This window comes from Strix aluco, chromosome 4, assembly GCF_031877795.1.
Source record: "Strix aluco isolate bStrAlu1 chromosome 4, bStrAlu1.hap1, whole genome shotgun sequence".
NCBI classification, from domain to species: domain Eukaryota; kingdom Metazoa; phylum Chordata; class Aves; order Strigiformes; family Strigidae; genus Strix; species Strix aluco.
This window is the reverse complement of record NC_133934.1, coordinates 124,551,457-124,563,708: the sequence shown is the minus strand read 5'-3', so window position 1 is coordinate 124,563,708 and position 12,252 is coordinate 124,551,457. Positions and strand designations below refer to the sequence as shown.

Here is a 12,252-nt window from a genome sequence, read left to right as displayed (position 1 = left end):
AACATGCCAAATTACGTTAAGAAGGGCAACAGAAGTGCTTGAAGGGCTTAAGACATCGAGTACAAATCCTGTGTAATTTATTTCTTCCTTGGGATACCATAAGAATTACATGGCTCCATAAACCCTTGCAATCTCAGCTCCAAAGAAAGTACAAAAATGTTGCAACCTCTATTTTAGGCAGAACATGAAAATCAATACTGTAAAATATTTCTCAAAGTAAATGAAACAATTGCTTAGTTAATATTTTTTGCCTGAAGAACATTCAATACAGAATTTTAATAGCTAATTACTGGCACTACAGAACATAAAACATGTTTAGCATTCAATAATGACTGTGTTGGCTACTACAGACATAACACTTACTTTAACATAACGTCAGTTTAACATTAGGCACACACAGTGCCACTTAGGCTACAAATACTGTAAGTCTGGAACTGCTACTTTTACACCCTGAAAAGCTGGAGACCAAAATAAATCTGAGTTGTAAATTAGCATAGACTAGAGGCTGGTTTATGCATCCGAGCCAATGCTGAGGAGCCTGAATGCAGAGTCCTCTGGAAGTCAATGGAACTACTCATGCAAACCAGTCTCGCAGAACAGGGAATTAAACTACCAAGGACAGAAATAGCCTGCCACTAAAGCAGGAAGTTTTTTTAGAAAACAATCAGGCTACCTCAAGAAGGCTATTAGAATCTATCAGCTTAACAGCAAGCGATACCAAAAAGCTAAATCGCACGGGATGGAAAACAATTTGTTAGTAATTGGAGTTCTACTTAATTCAAGTAGTCTGCTCTTCAGAATAGGGAAAAAAGTAATCTTGTTGCCTGTGATGTTTTTCCTCAAGTTCTTGTGGCTGTTTTCTCATCTTACACCAGTTCTCTAGAACAAACTAGAATGGCTTTAGGATAGAAACATATCAAGGAGTGAAGTGTCACTTGAAAGCAGTTCAGGACATTTCTCCTACACACCTGAATGAGATACTTCCATAGCAGGTACAAGTGATGAGAAACTGTGACCTAAATTGTTCACTCTTATTAGACTTAGCTAGTCTCCTCTCAGCTCCATTTAATGTATATCTATGTTGAGGGAAAAAAACCCCAAACAGAAAAGCTAATATTCCTGCAGAATTACTGTCTATAAGTCTTCGAAGCTTAATTTTCCATACAACCTTTAAATTAGGTTTCCAATGCTATCCACAACAGAAATCGACTTCACTTTCACTTCATTAACAGCTCTTTTCAACAAACAATAATCAGAAGCTCTCACATAAATGCTCCACAGCGTAAGTACTTCAGCCCAACATCCTAATTAGAATGAAAAATACTCAATCGTGACCTCCTCGCTGGATACAGAGGTAACCTTCCCTACTCTGTATTTCCTCCAGCCTATTATAGACAGCAATGAGTCCTTGCCCTTCTTATAGGTACAGTCTCATATTTCCCTAAGTGCTCCAAAATAGAGAGAAGTTACCGAACTACCCTAGCACACATAACATTTTTGATGTACATTTAATAAGAATGGTTTGTCTGGGGGGGGGAAAAAAAAGTCAACAGTGGCAATATTTTATGTTCCTTTTCTTCAGTAGCAAATCTAGCTTCAGAAATTCTGCCTCCTAGCCTCCTCTTCCGTTGTTTTAAGGTTTACTTTACCTCAGGCTACCTCACCTGTCTGATTTACAGCAGGAGCGCACACACTCAAGCATCAGTGCAGCAGAGGAAGCCATAAATTGCCAGGCAAGAGCAGGAACAAACAGGCTGGAGGCAGCAGAGTCATCCAGCACTTGCGTCAAAGGCACCATTGCCCCCTCCTGTGCACAAAGGCTCTGCTTTTCTGTCCCCTCTATCTTTGAATACACCAAAATACTGAACTCTATTGGACTATCATCATCAAACCAGCTACACTACTCTTTCACAGGTTTCTCTGCTACTGATAAAAAGCTTGCACAAAAACAATCTTACAGTGGTGATAAACAATACTATTAACAAAATAATTTAACTTACTCAGAAGCTAAAATCCAGCAAGAATACAAACAAAATAAAATTAAGCTGAGATTTCAGTACTTTTGTTCTTTAAGATTCTTTTTCATTAGGCATCAAGATATAACACTGTACATAAAAGTAATTTCTTTCCAAGCTATAGAGTCTGCAGCAGATACCAGCAGAGCTATCTGAAAGACAAATTCTGCTATCAGAATTGATGTGCCCATTTCTCAGCGACTTAACTGGAAAGACTGTGCATCTCCAATTAGCATTTGGCTTTGAAAACTGACAGAAAACTAGTCTGTTGAGCACTTACACTCTTAGAACTGCAAACTAATGTTGCCACTGACTATGAAGTCTCACCATCAGCTTTAAGCTTTACAAGCAGAATGCAAAACAAACTCATTAACATAACTGTTCAGCTGGGTAATAAAAAGATTAACTCTTAAAAAAGAAAACTGTGAAATCATCAAATTCAGTTAAAGACAAAAATCCCTACAAAGCTAGTCATTTCAAAAGTACAAAGGAAAGGAACAGCAATTGCTAGGCACAACCAAATTAACATCCCAGCTTAACTGAAATTTTTACATTTCTTGACCTTTTCCATTTTTCCCTCTGCAACTTCAAAAGTGAATTAAACAGGCTTTTGGTTTTTCACATTCAGCTTTCAAGATATACAAAAATATATCCGAGAACTATTTGGTGTCTTCAAGTACTGCCTGCCAAATCTTCAACATTAACACTAACATTTCCCAAAGTCAATTCAAATATCCTCCTTCACAAGGTGGCACCTACGAAGGTACATTGTCATCTACTCATTATTTTTAGAAACTGACTCAGATTCTCAGCTTTGCATAACTGAAGCCTCCTCTCCAAGTTAGCTTTGGACATTTACATGAAATTTTGGACAACAGAAGGTGTAGAGTTGTCTTAGGCAGCTCAAAAGTACAGCTACTCCCATTTTTTTTGTGGTTCTCCCAGTGTGCTACAGTGCCCCAAGACACCAAAAGAAGAGAATTGAAGATGCAGGAGATCATACACCTGGAAACCTGATGATACTTGGTCAAAGTTTATGCAGGTCCAGACCCAGCCCATCACCCCGCATTACTCAAGTGCTGAACTCTAGTGACTGTCCCTCAAGCAAGCCAAGAGCTGCCATCCCCACGTCCACTCCTTGAAGCACAGTCTTGGGCACAGCTGCCATGTGCAGGGTCAGACCCAGGCACCTTGGCTGCTTCTGTTTTGCTCCACCAACTCACAAAAGAGGTCACATCACTGCTTCTCTACAAAAATGTTCCTCGAACAGTAAAAGGAGCAAGCAATGCTTGAAGTCTGTGGTAACCTTGAACAGCAACAAAGAGACGACAGATAGCAGGAACAGCACTTATCACATCCCTCCATACAGAAGGGGCAAAGAGCAACAGCTCAGGCATCTGCAGCTTAAAGGGCACTTTTCTGAGAGCTAGTGACATGCTGACTTTCAGATTCAACACCTGGAGAAGAAATAGATTCAGTCCTAGCATTGTGGATTTTGTTTCCTCTACATAAATGAGCAAGTGAAGACAGGGAATGAAGCTGCTTGCAACTTGAACTGAGGTGTATCTGCTATTTGATAGGGCTAGTCCTGTTGAAATCCTTCCCTGTGAAATTATAACCAAAACACACCAGCCCTTTCTTCAGGATAAGGTAGGAGAAAAACCTTCAATTTAAAGCCCATGTATTTACAGACCCAGCAAAAAATCTGGGTCTGGTAAAGAATGCAGACTGCAGCACACCAACGGTTTCATAATCAGGGTAGACTAGATAATCTAATATAAAAAATTAATGAGCTTCCCGCTTAAGTTAGGCCATAAAAGTAAAAAAGTAAGTAAATGTGCCATTACAATTCATGCCTACAGTAGCAAAATGATGTGATTAAAGCTTTCTGAATGCACAAAACTACTGAAGTCTGGAACCGAAATAATTCTTTTCTCAGCCGTTTTTACAGGGAAGTTAACAGATCTGCACACACCACATGAAATGTTACTGCTGAACAAACTCACATAGACAAGCCTTTAATCTACTCCATCGTAGCTATCTATCTATGGGCTTATTTTCATAACTACCAACCAAAAAGATAAATACACTGTTGTGTCCACCACACCCGAGTTTAGGGCTGCTCAAGTCTCTGAAACCAGTCTGCGTCCAAGTTACGTGCACTAGCCAGCATTTTCACAACTGACAGCAGTATACTCTGCTGCACTCCAAGCAAGCATTTGTTGCCATCACAAGGCCAGCATATAAAAGACTTAATGTCAGAAAAAAAAAAAAAAACACACTATACACTTAACTGATGCAAGATTGCCACCTGGAGGATTTCAGAAGAGAAGCAAAAATTGATTCAGTTCATCTCACTATAACATATAGCAGACAATTATTTTCTTTGCACGAAATAGATGCCAAGTTTCCCCTCTTCCTTCCCAACACAACATGATTATGGATTAGTTTTGTAATGAGAAAACCTAGAACAAAGTATAACACATAAATACTCTCCAGGATTTCCCAAAAAGGTCTGTAAATCCAGCATATCCATACTTTCTTCTGTGTTGCAAACTACATCATGACCACTCTACATAATTTAAAATTAACTGTGAATTAGTGTCATCTCTAGAAATCTGGATCACATTTAGGAGAAATTTTGCTGATATTAACATTATTTTTACTTTTCTGTATCTAGTGTTTTCATTTCAAGCGTAATGTGTATATTACAGGTGGAATCCACTACAGGAGTGTTCAAGGCTGCATTATAAGAAATATTTTATGTCAGGATTTGGTCTATCAATATATCCTACACAGAAACCAATTAACAAGTACCAAGTGAAAACAAACCCCCTATTCCTTCCACTTCTGTAATAATGAAAAATACAGAAGAATCCTTTATTGTATGTAACAACTGAACAGACAAAATTACAGAATCTGATACAAACACAGAGTTCATCCTGTTTACCAGCTGTCTCCCTAGCACTTACTGTGACAGCAATTGTCCATCATACAAAGTTCCAGAGGAAAAAAAGGCATAGAAAATGAATGGCTAGTAAACTTCACTTAAATTTTAAGAAAGCTTTTCCTCCCTTTATCTAGTCCCTCTCCTTTCCAGTTTGCTGACAATAACATTCCATTTCCACAAACCCCAAAGGACTGAAATACTTCAATCAATCCAAATACCAGTCAAGTTCTATACTTGAAGTCAATGTAGATGGAAAACCATCACAAAGTTTTTAAGGATAAAATACTACATACAAATTTCAGTAAGCTTCCATAGGCACACCTGAAAAATTGAGCATACCACAGCTTTACTAGAGGGTAAGCTACATTAAATTTGTCAAGAGACACTGCAGAGTAAGGGTACATGTTCAGCATCTAAGGCAGTGCAAATGGGTCACTGTAGTAAGTTGCTTATAATTTACTTGCAACCAAAAAAATTGTATTAGCAGGAAAAAGCTTTTCCTTGATATTCTAATATTTGAAACAGCCTACTTGAAAGTGTTGTGGAGCCTCCTACACTAGAAGTTTTAACAAACACTTGGTGTGTTAAGGGCTAAGCAGTTCACAACTTTCCTTTCTCCCTATGAGCAAAAGCAAGTAGGTATCTTTCCACAAACAACATTATTTCCACCAGCCTCAAATTAATATCCCGCAAACTCATATACGTTTGGAGATGGAGAGTCATACCATATGTATGCTGTACAAAAGCCATGAGCTCTACGTGATCCTGACTCGGTGCTGAAGTTGGTCCAATGCTGTCAATGCCCCTTGCAGTCTCCCATTTCTATGACTATGACTGTATAGTCATTACCATCCTAAAAACTCCTGGTCTAGTGACTATGTAAGAGTATGTTAAAAGACTTTGATTCACACTAGTTACTGTAAATCTCAAATAACAAGGGCCAACCTAGCATTTAAAGAAGACAATGTGCATTAATAATTTAGTTATTATGTATTTTTAATCAAAAGTCACCAAAACAAATAGAAACTCCAAGCAATCAACCACAAAACAGTACAGCTGATTCAAGACAGTCACGCTGTTCAACCTCGCACAGACACCCCAGTGATGTACGTTCACCTGACATCCCGAAGGCAGAGTTAGGTTCTGTGGGGCAAGAACCCCACTTTGGCGGCCAGCCTACGATCATTCCATAAACCTCCTACTGAAGTAGAATCCTGTAGATCTTCGCTCCACCTTCTCTTCTCCATCCCACAGTTCTGTCATCTCAAACTATGGAGGCTGCATTTCATGATGCTAAACTCCATTTTTTATCCCAGTTTTCCCGAGAAAAACAGCACACACAGCAGCACTGCCCACCCCTCTCCTCTCTGCCCAAACAAACCTAAGAGGAGGACAGAGGTCTCAGAACTACAAGGTTTCTTGTCAGTTTTGTAAAAATAGGCAGCTGGTTGGAGAAGACACACACTAAGAGCTAGCTAAAAGCTTCTGAAAAATAATTACGATTTAAATTTTTACCAGAGATGTGACCCTAAACTCTGTAGCAGAACAGGGGCAGTCACAGCCCAGGGCATCAGGCACCTCTGTGAATCCAGGGATGGGCTGAGCCCAGGTGGGATGTCAGCCTGCATGTGGGGGGTCAGGATCAGGCCCAGCAAGGGGAACCAGGGTCAGACACATCCCCGGGATGGCTGGGCAGAGCCACAGGGCCAGGCTGAAACCAGGTGGGACACAGGCCCGGCTCAGCGGGGCCCATAGCCAGGCAGGGCAGGGCTGTGAGGAGCTGGAGACCAGCTCTGATGCAGCATCGCTGGGGCAGGGGCTGACATCCCCTGGGGGTCTGACATGGGGCCCGGGGCTGTGGGAGCCCCAGGGAGAAAACGGTCAGGGACAGCAAGGGCCAGCAGTGCCTGGCAAAGCAGGCAGCTCTCCTGCCACCAGACCACACACACACAGAGATCCCCAACACTTCTAACGGCCAGGTTTCCAGACTGCCTTATGGTTTACGCCCAAGAAGCTTATCAGATGCTATTTTGCTCAACTACCAAGCATGTAAAGGCTACAGAACAAAAGAAGCTGAGCCTCCCCAGACAGTATGTTTCAGGACCACAAGCTCAGTACACCTTGCAGTGCCCTTTTCTCGTGCTGTATTTTCTCAGTTGTGTCTTCCAGCTTGCCCCTGCACTGCCTGCACATCAGTTCTCTCAGGTGGGACTGTTTTCTTCTCCCTTGATTAGTGTCAGATTGAAGCCCTAGGCGTCTACTTTTTCAGCATCTTTAAACAAAAAGCTGATGAGAGATCTGGACTATCAGTTTCTGCACCATGTTGAGCTTTCCACCCCTCACTCTCTTCAGCATCATACTAGGTTTTTCTCCTATCAGCCTTGGGGAAAAAACTGGTGAAAATAGTTTCTCCCAGCAACTACCACAAGACAGGAGACTCCCACCCAGACACAGTGAAAGAGTGATCAGAAAATTAACCACCTTCAAATGCACAACTCACAACTTGCCTTTCTGAAAAAGCAGCTGCCATAGAACTGATGCAGACTGGAGAAGAGCTCAGTGGAGCTCCATTTTCCAGAATGCAATTACAGTATAATGGAGAGGGAGAAATGTAGCTCACTCTTAGACCATGTATTGCTGTACTTCATGCTGGGATGCATTGAAATGTTGTGACTGGTAGGAGTCTGCTAAGAACTTAGGTAAGAAGAAAAAAAAAAAAAAGGCAAGATGCATTCATTCCAATTAGCAGAATGAAGACTTTTAATTCAAATGCTCCCCAAATTTGGCAGGAAGCCACAGAGAACAACCTCTTTTGGCTAGTTTGAGACAGTCTGAACTGGCTATCAATTATAACGTGAATAGTTATTCTTCAAAAATAGACTCAGCTAGGAAAAGCATGTCACAAACATTTTCTGTGCAAATAACAAAGTTCCCTGGAACTCAAATGTCCATGTCAACCCTTTCCCACTAGTATCTGCAGACTTTTCCAGGGTCAAATCAGTCAAGCTCAGAAACTCAATTTCAACACACGGCCTTCACAAGCTTCAAGAGTATAACATGTCCAGGGTTAAGCCTCAAGCTGGACTCCCACCTAGTTGTGACCATTTGCAACAGAACTGGGACTCAAAATTAACTGGATCAGTACAGGGCCTATCAAAGCTTTCACTAGTTTGTGCTTTGTGAGGACTTTCCTACAAGATCAATAGAAAGATAGACAGTAGCCCCTTTCTAGAGCGTGAAGAGGGTATCCCCTTGCTAGTGAAAGAACTTACCAGTTCATGACCCAGCGTGCAACAGGTACCTCACAAGAAGAGATGAATTGTCACTCCCTGAGAGACAGCCTTAGTAAGAATTGTGGGATTAGGCTAACCTGCAATCATATCCTCCATTTCCATCAAGACCATGGCAATGAAGAGCATTGGTGTTATTACGCCAAGACAGATGACATAATAATGGAGACATCATGCCCATCTCCAAAGGGCATCTCATCAGGAGTAGGATGGCCTAGCACTCTCTTTGCATCTTTATATAAGCACACTATCTCCTTTTATATGCCCCAACTATCATCAGGGAATATTTCATGGTTCTTATCACAAAGTACTGCATATACAACTTCATAAACCTTACTCTAAAGAAATCTAGATTTCTTGACACCTCATCATAGATTCTCCCAATTCTAAGTATCTCTACTACCAACTTCTCACAAGGAGATCAGAAGCATTGGCTAAGCATTTTCAAGAAGACATACCTTATAACTATCAGATTTTTGTGCTCACCACTTCCCAAAACACAAGCTGAAAAAAACCCATATTAACACCTACGGACACCTACACTTGATACTGCAAAACCATATTCCCCCTGATTCTTCAGCCTGTTTTAAAAGAATGGCCAAAACCCTCAAAAGCATCTTTGTAGAGCTCAAAGAACATGATCTTCCTCTGCAGACTCAAAAGAACAGCTGTGCCAAGTCAGACCAAAGGACTACCTAGTCCAGTACCCTACCTCTGAACAGTGAGGTCACAGGTCATACATACCTACCAGTGAACACAAAACACAAGAGGAAAGCTTGTTGCAATACTTCTCTCATATAATCTCCCAGAGTCTAGAGATCTGTGGCTCAAGGGTTTCCTGAACCAGAAATAGTATCTTTTCTTAACTGCCATGACACATTTTTATTCTGTCTGCCCAGTCATTTTTTTAACTCATGTAAACTTTTAACATCCGCAACATAAGATTCACAACTGAATTAGATTTTTCGTCTTAAAAAAAACAACAAAAACCCTCCTAATGCTTCTAAACCTCCTATATGCTACCTTTGAAATATGCTAGCTGATACTTTTCTTGGCGCACCCCAGTTTTTGCATTATGTGATACTGAACAATTGCTCATCCTTGCCATGTTATTCTACTGCATTTACAGAGCTCTACTATGTCCCCATTCAATCATCTCTTTTCCAGTCTGAAAAGGCTAAGTCTATTCAGTCATTCTAACTGAGAAGCTCTTCAAGAAGCCTTCCTCTTGATCACCCCATCTTCCTCTCTGTATCTTTTCTAGTTCTATTAGAGGTTTTCTTGAGGAGGGGGAAGAAAAGAGAGAAACACACCAGAACCGCACACAGTATTTAAGTTGCAGATAGTGCTGTGGATCTGTAACAGTGTATGTATATGCTGTCATATTCTTTTCCTGATAACTTCTAGCATTCCCCTCCCCACTCTGTTTTCTTGTACTACGAATAACCATTGGGCCAAATGTTTTTACACAGCTATCCATTAAGCCCTAGGCTATACTAGCCAGTCCAGATGCTACCATCCCACACGTGGAAGAAAGGAACAATCCTACCTCTCACTGCAACTCTCAATCTCATGTGTTATCCTACTACCCAGCTACTAAGAGTAACAGATCCTTCTACAGTCTTTACTACCTCAAATAATTTAGTGTTGCCAGCAAACCTCGTTAACTCACCATTCACCTGTTTGCCAGATCATCAACCCAGATTCTATGGAACTTCACTGGCACCTCCTTTAGGAGACTTACTTATTTCTAGTCTACATTTCTTATCATTTCAGTAGTTACTGTGCTCTATAAGGACCTTCCCCTTATCCATGATGGCTCAGATTCTTTAGAAGCTCCTGGTGAAGGATCTTGCTGAGCTCCCTTTGCAAATCCAACAATCTGCTTTGTCCACTTACTTCTTTAGAAAACTCCAAAAAGATCTGCAAGGCATGCCACTTTGCTAAAAAACATTCTTCCCCAATATTTACCTGTACAGCCACCTCTTTCGTCCTTCACTGCTTCCACCCTTTTGCCCGATAGACTTACAAACCTGCATTTCCCCAAACCTTCATGCAATAGCAAAGCAAAATCTCTCACTCATGGCCAAGGATAAGCTCACACTTTCTCAGCACACCAATGCTCAGTTGTTAAAACCGTCAAAACAACAGAAAGAAAGACTCACACACCTGCACTGGAAAACACTGGCTATAGCAAACTTCTCTGTGAAAGTCATCAGTGTTGAGGCTGTGGCTTCCTACACTAGGCACATTGATAGCTGAACGTAAATACTGCCTAGGAAAACTTAACTGTGATCTCACACCTTCTTCCAGCCCCGAGAGAAAAAAAGAAGGGATTTCCCATGTTTTGTAGTGAGGTTGCTGGGCTTATTAGCAAGGACTTGGCATGATCTAGACAAGCCACTTTGTATTTATATATAATATGTATTAATAAGAGCAGGACTCTCTTCCTCCTTCAGCAAACAAATGCAAGACTGAAGATCCTTAACATGCAGCTTGGTAAAATAAAATGTTTTCCTAGATATACCAAAGAGAAGTCAGTAACAGTATCTCAGTGCTTTCCGCTCCCTTCACCTTCTTTATGATGAAGATGAAAATAAGTTACACACAAAGGCATCTATAACTATTCAACATATATCAGCACACAAATAGAAGGCCTTGTAGATCTTGGAAGAATTTGGGGAATCTTGTTGCACAACCAGGAACTCTGAACCCCATAGACACCAAGAGCCCCATCCAACTCCCAGCTCTGCAACAGCGAACCTGACAGTCCTCATACTTTGCAAAACCTAGACAGCAGTCTCCGAGTCACCCAGCCCTACTGACCAAGAGCCAGGGTCTCAAAAACAGTAGCCCAGGCACCTCTGACACTGCAAACACTCCACACATTAGGGCTGCTCATGAACACCAGTCCGAGGAGCCTCAGCTCAAGGCATTTCATACACAGCGGATCCCTCAGAGCCACAGACCTAAAGATCTGACAAAGATGACAGGAAAAGGCATTAAAAACAGGTAGCTTTGATGGAAACCTGCTTATGTAATCAGAAGTCACCGAAAACTATGCTTACCAGAAAATGTTGCTTTTAGCAAGTACATGTTTTCTGACTTAAAAGAAATATACGTCCCATTGGAAATTCTCCAGCCAGCACAACACTCAGATACAGATACTGTCTTGCTTATGTAGGAAAGGATTTTCTCCCGATTCCCAAGGACTTAAATAAGTGTCAATACAAACATAATAGACAAGCACACATCATGAGGACACTTACTGCAGCACAAATACATCTTTTCAGATTAGCTTGCATCACTCGGTTTAAGTCAAGCAAAAAAAAATTATTCACAACAGAAGCATCTGTTTTGGAATACAAAGAATTATGCCAGCATAAACCACCCATATCCAATTTCCTTAAAATATTTACTGTGTGAAACAGGGGCCGCATTCATCCTTGCAGTAACTTAGCAAATCTAAAAACTGCATCATTCTGAAAGTCCTCTCCTATTGTTTCCACAAACAACACTTCACCAAAACACATACATTACCACACATGGAGACTTGCTAGAAGATGACAGTATGAACACACAGTGAAGCCCCTGCAACCACATCTTATGCCAGCCAGCTAAAGCTACCATAAGCATGCTAGAATGTGCTCCAGCTACATTTTCACTTTTACACACCCACCTATCCTCACGGTGCTTATCTGTCTTCACGGGTGCTAGAATTATTTTTCACAGTAACATATGACAGGTAACTAGCTGTACAAGATCAAGGAATTAATGCACTATCCATCAAAAAAGATCAGCCAACAACAGCATCTCAGGACTCGCAGAAAAGGGAAAAAGTCCCTTAAAGGAACTTAAGAAACTACTGTGCAATTCATTCATTCAGAAGAAGAAACCTCAGTATGGTTCACTTCTCTCTTTTCCTTGTGATATTTTTTTCATAGGATAAAGGCATCCCAAAATGAGCTCTTGCTTGCATGCCATCTGTCCTGCATAA

At 40.9% G+C, this 12,252-nt stretch overlaps 1 protein-coding gene across 2 annotated transcripts in view; it reads right to left on the bottom strand.

The window, feature by feature from the left end:
* The window catches only part of BRF1 (BRF1 general transcription factor IIIB subunit), a 179,327-nt gene that overhangs the window by 165,437 nt on the left and 1,638 nt on the right, over positions 1 to 12,252 (bottom strand). The window lies entirely within an intron of this gene.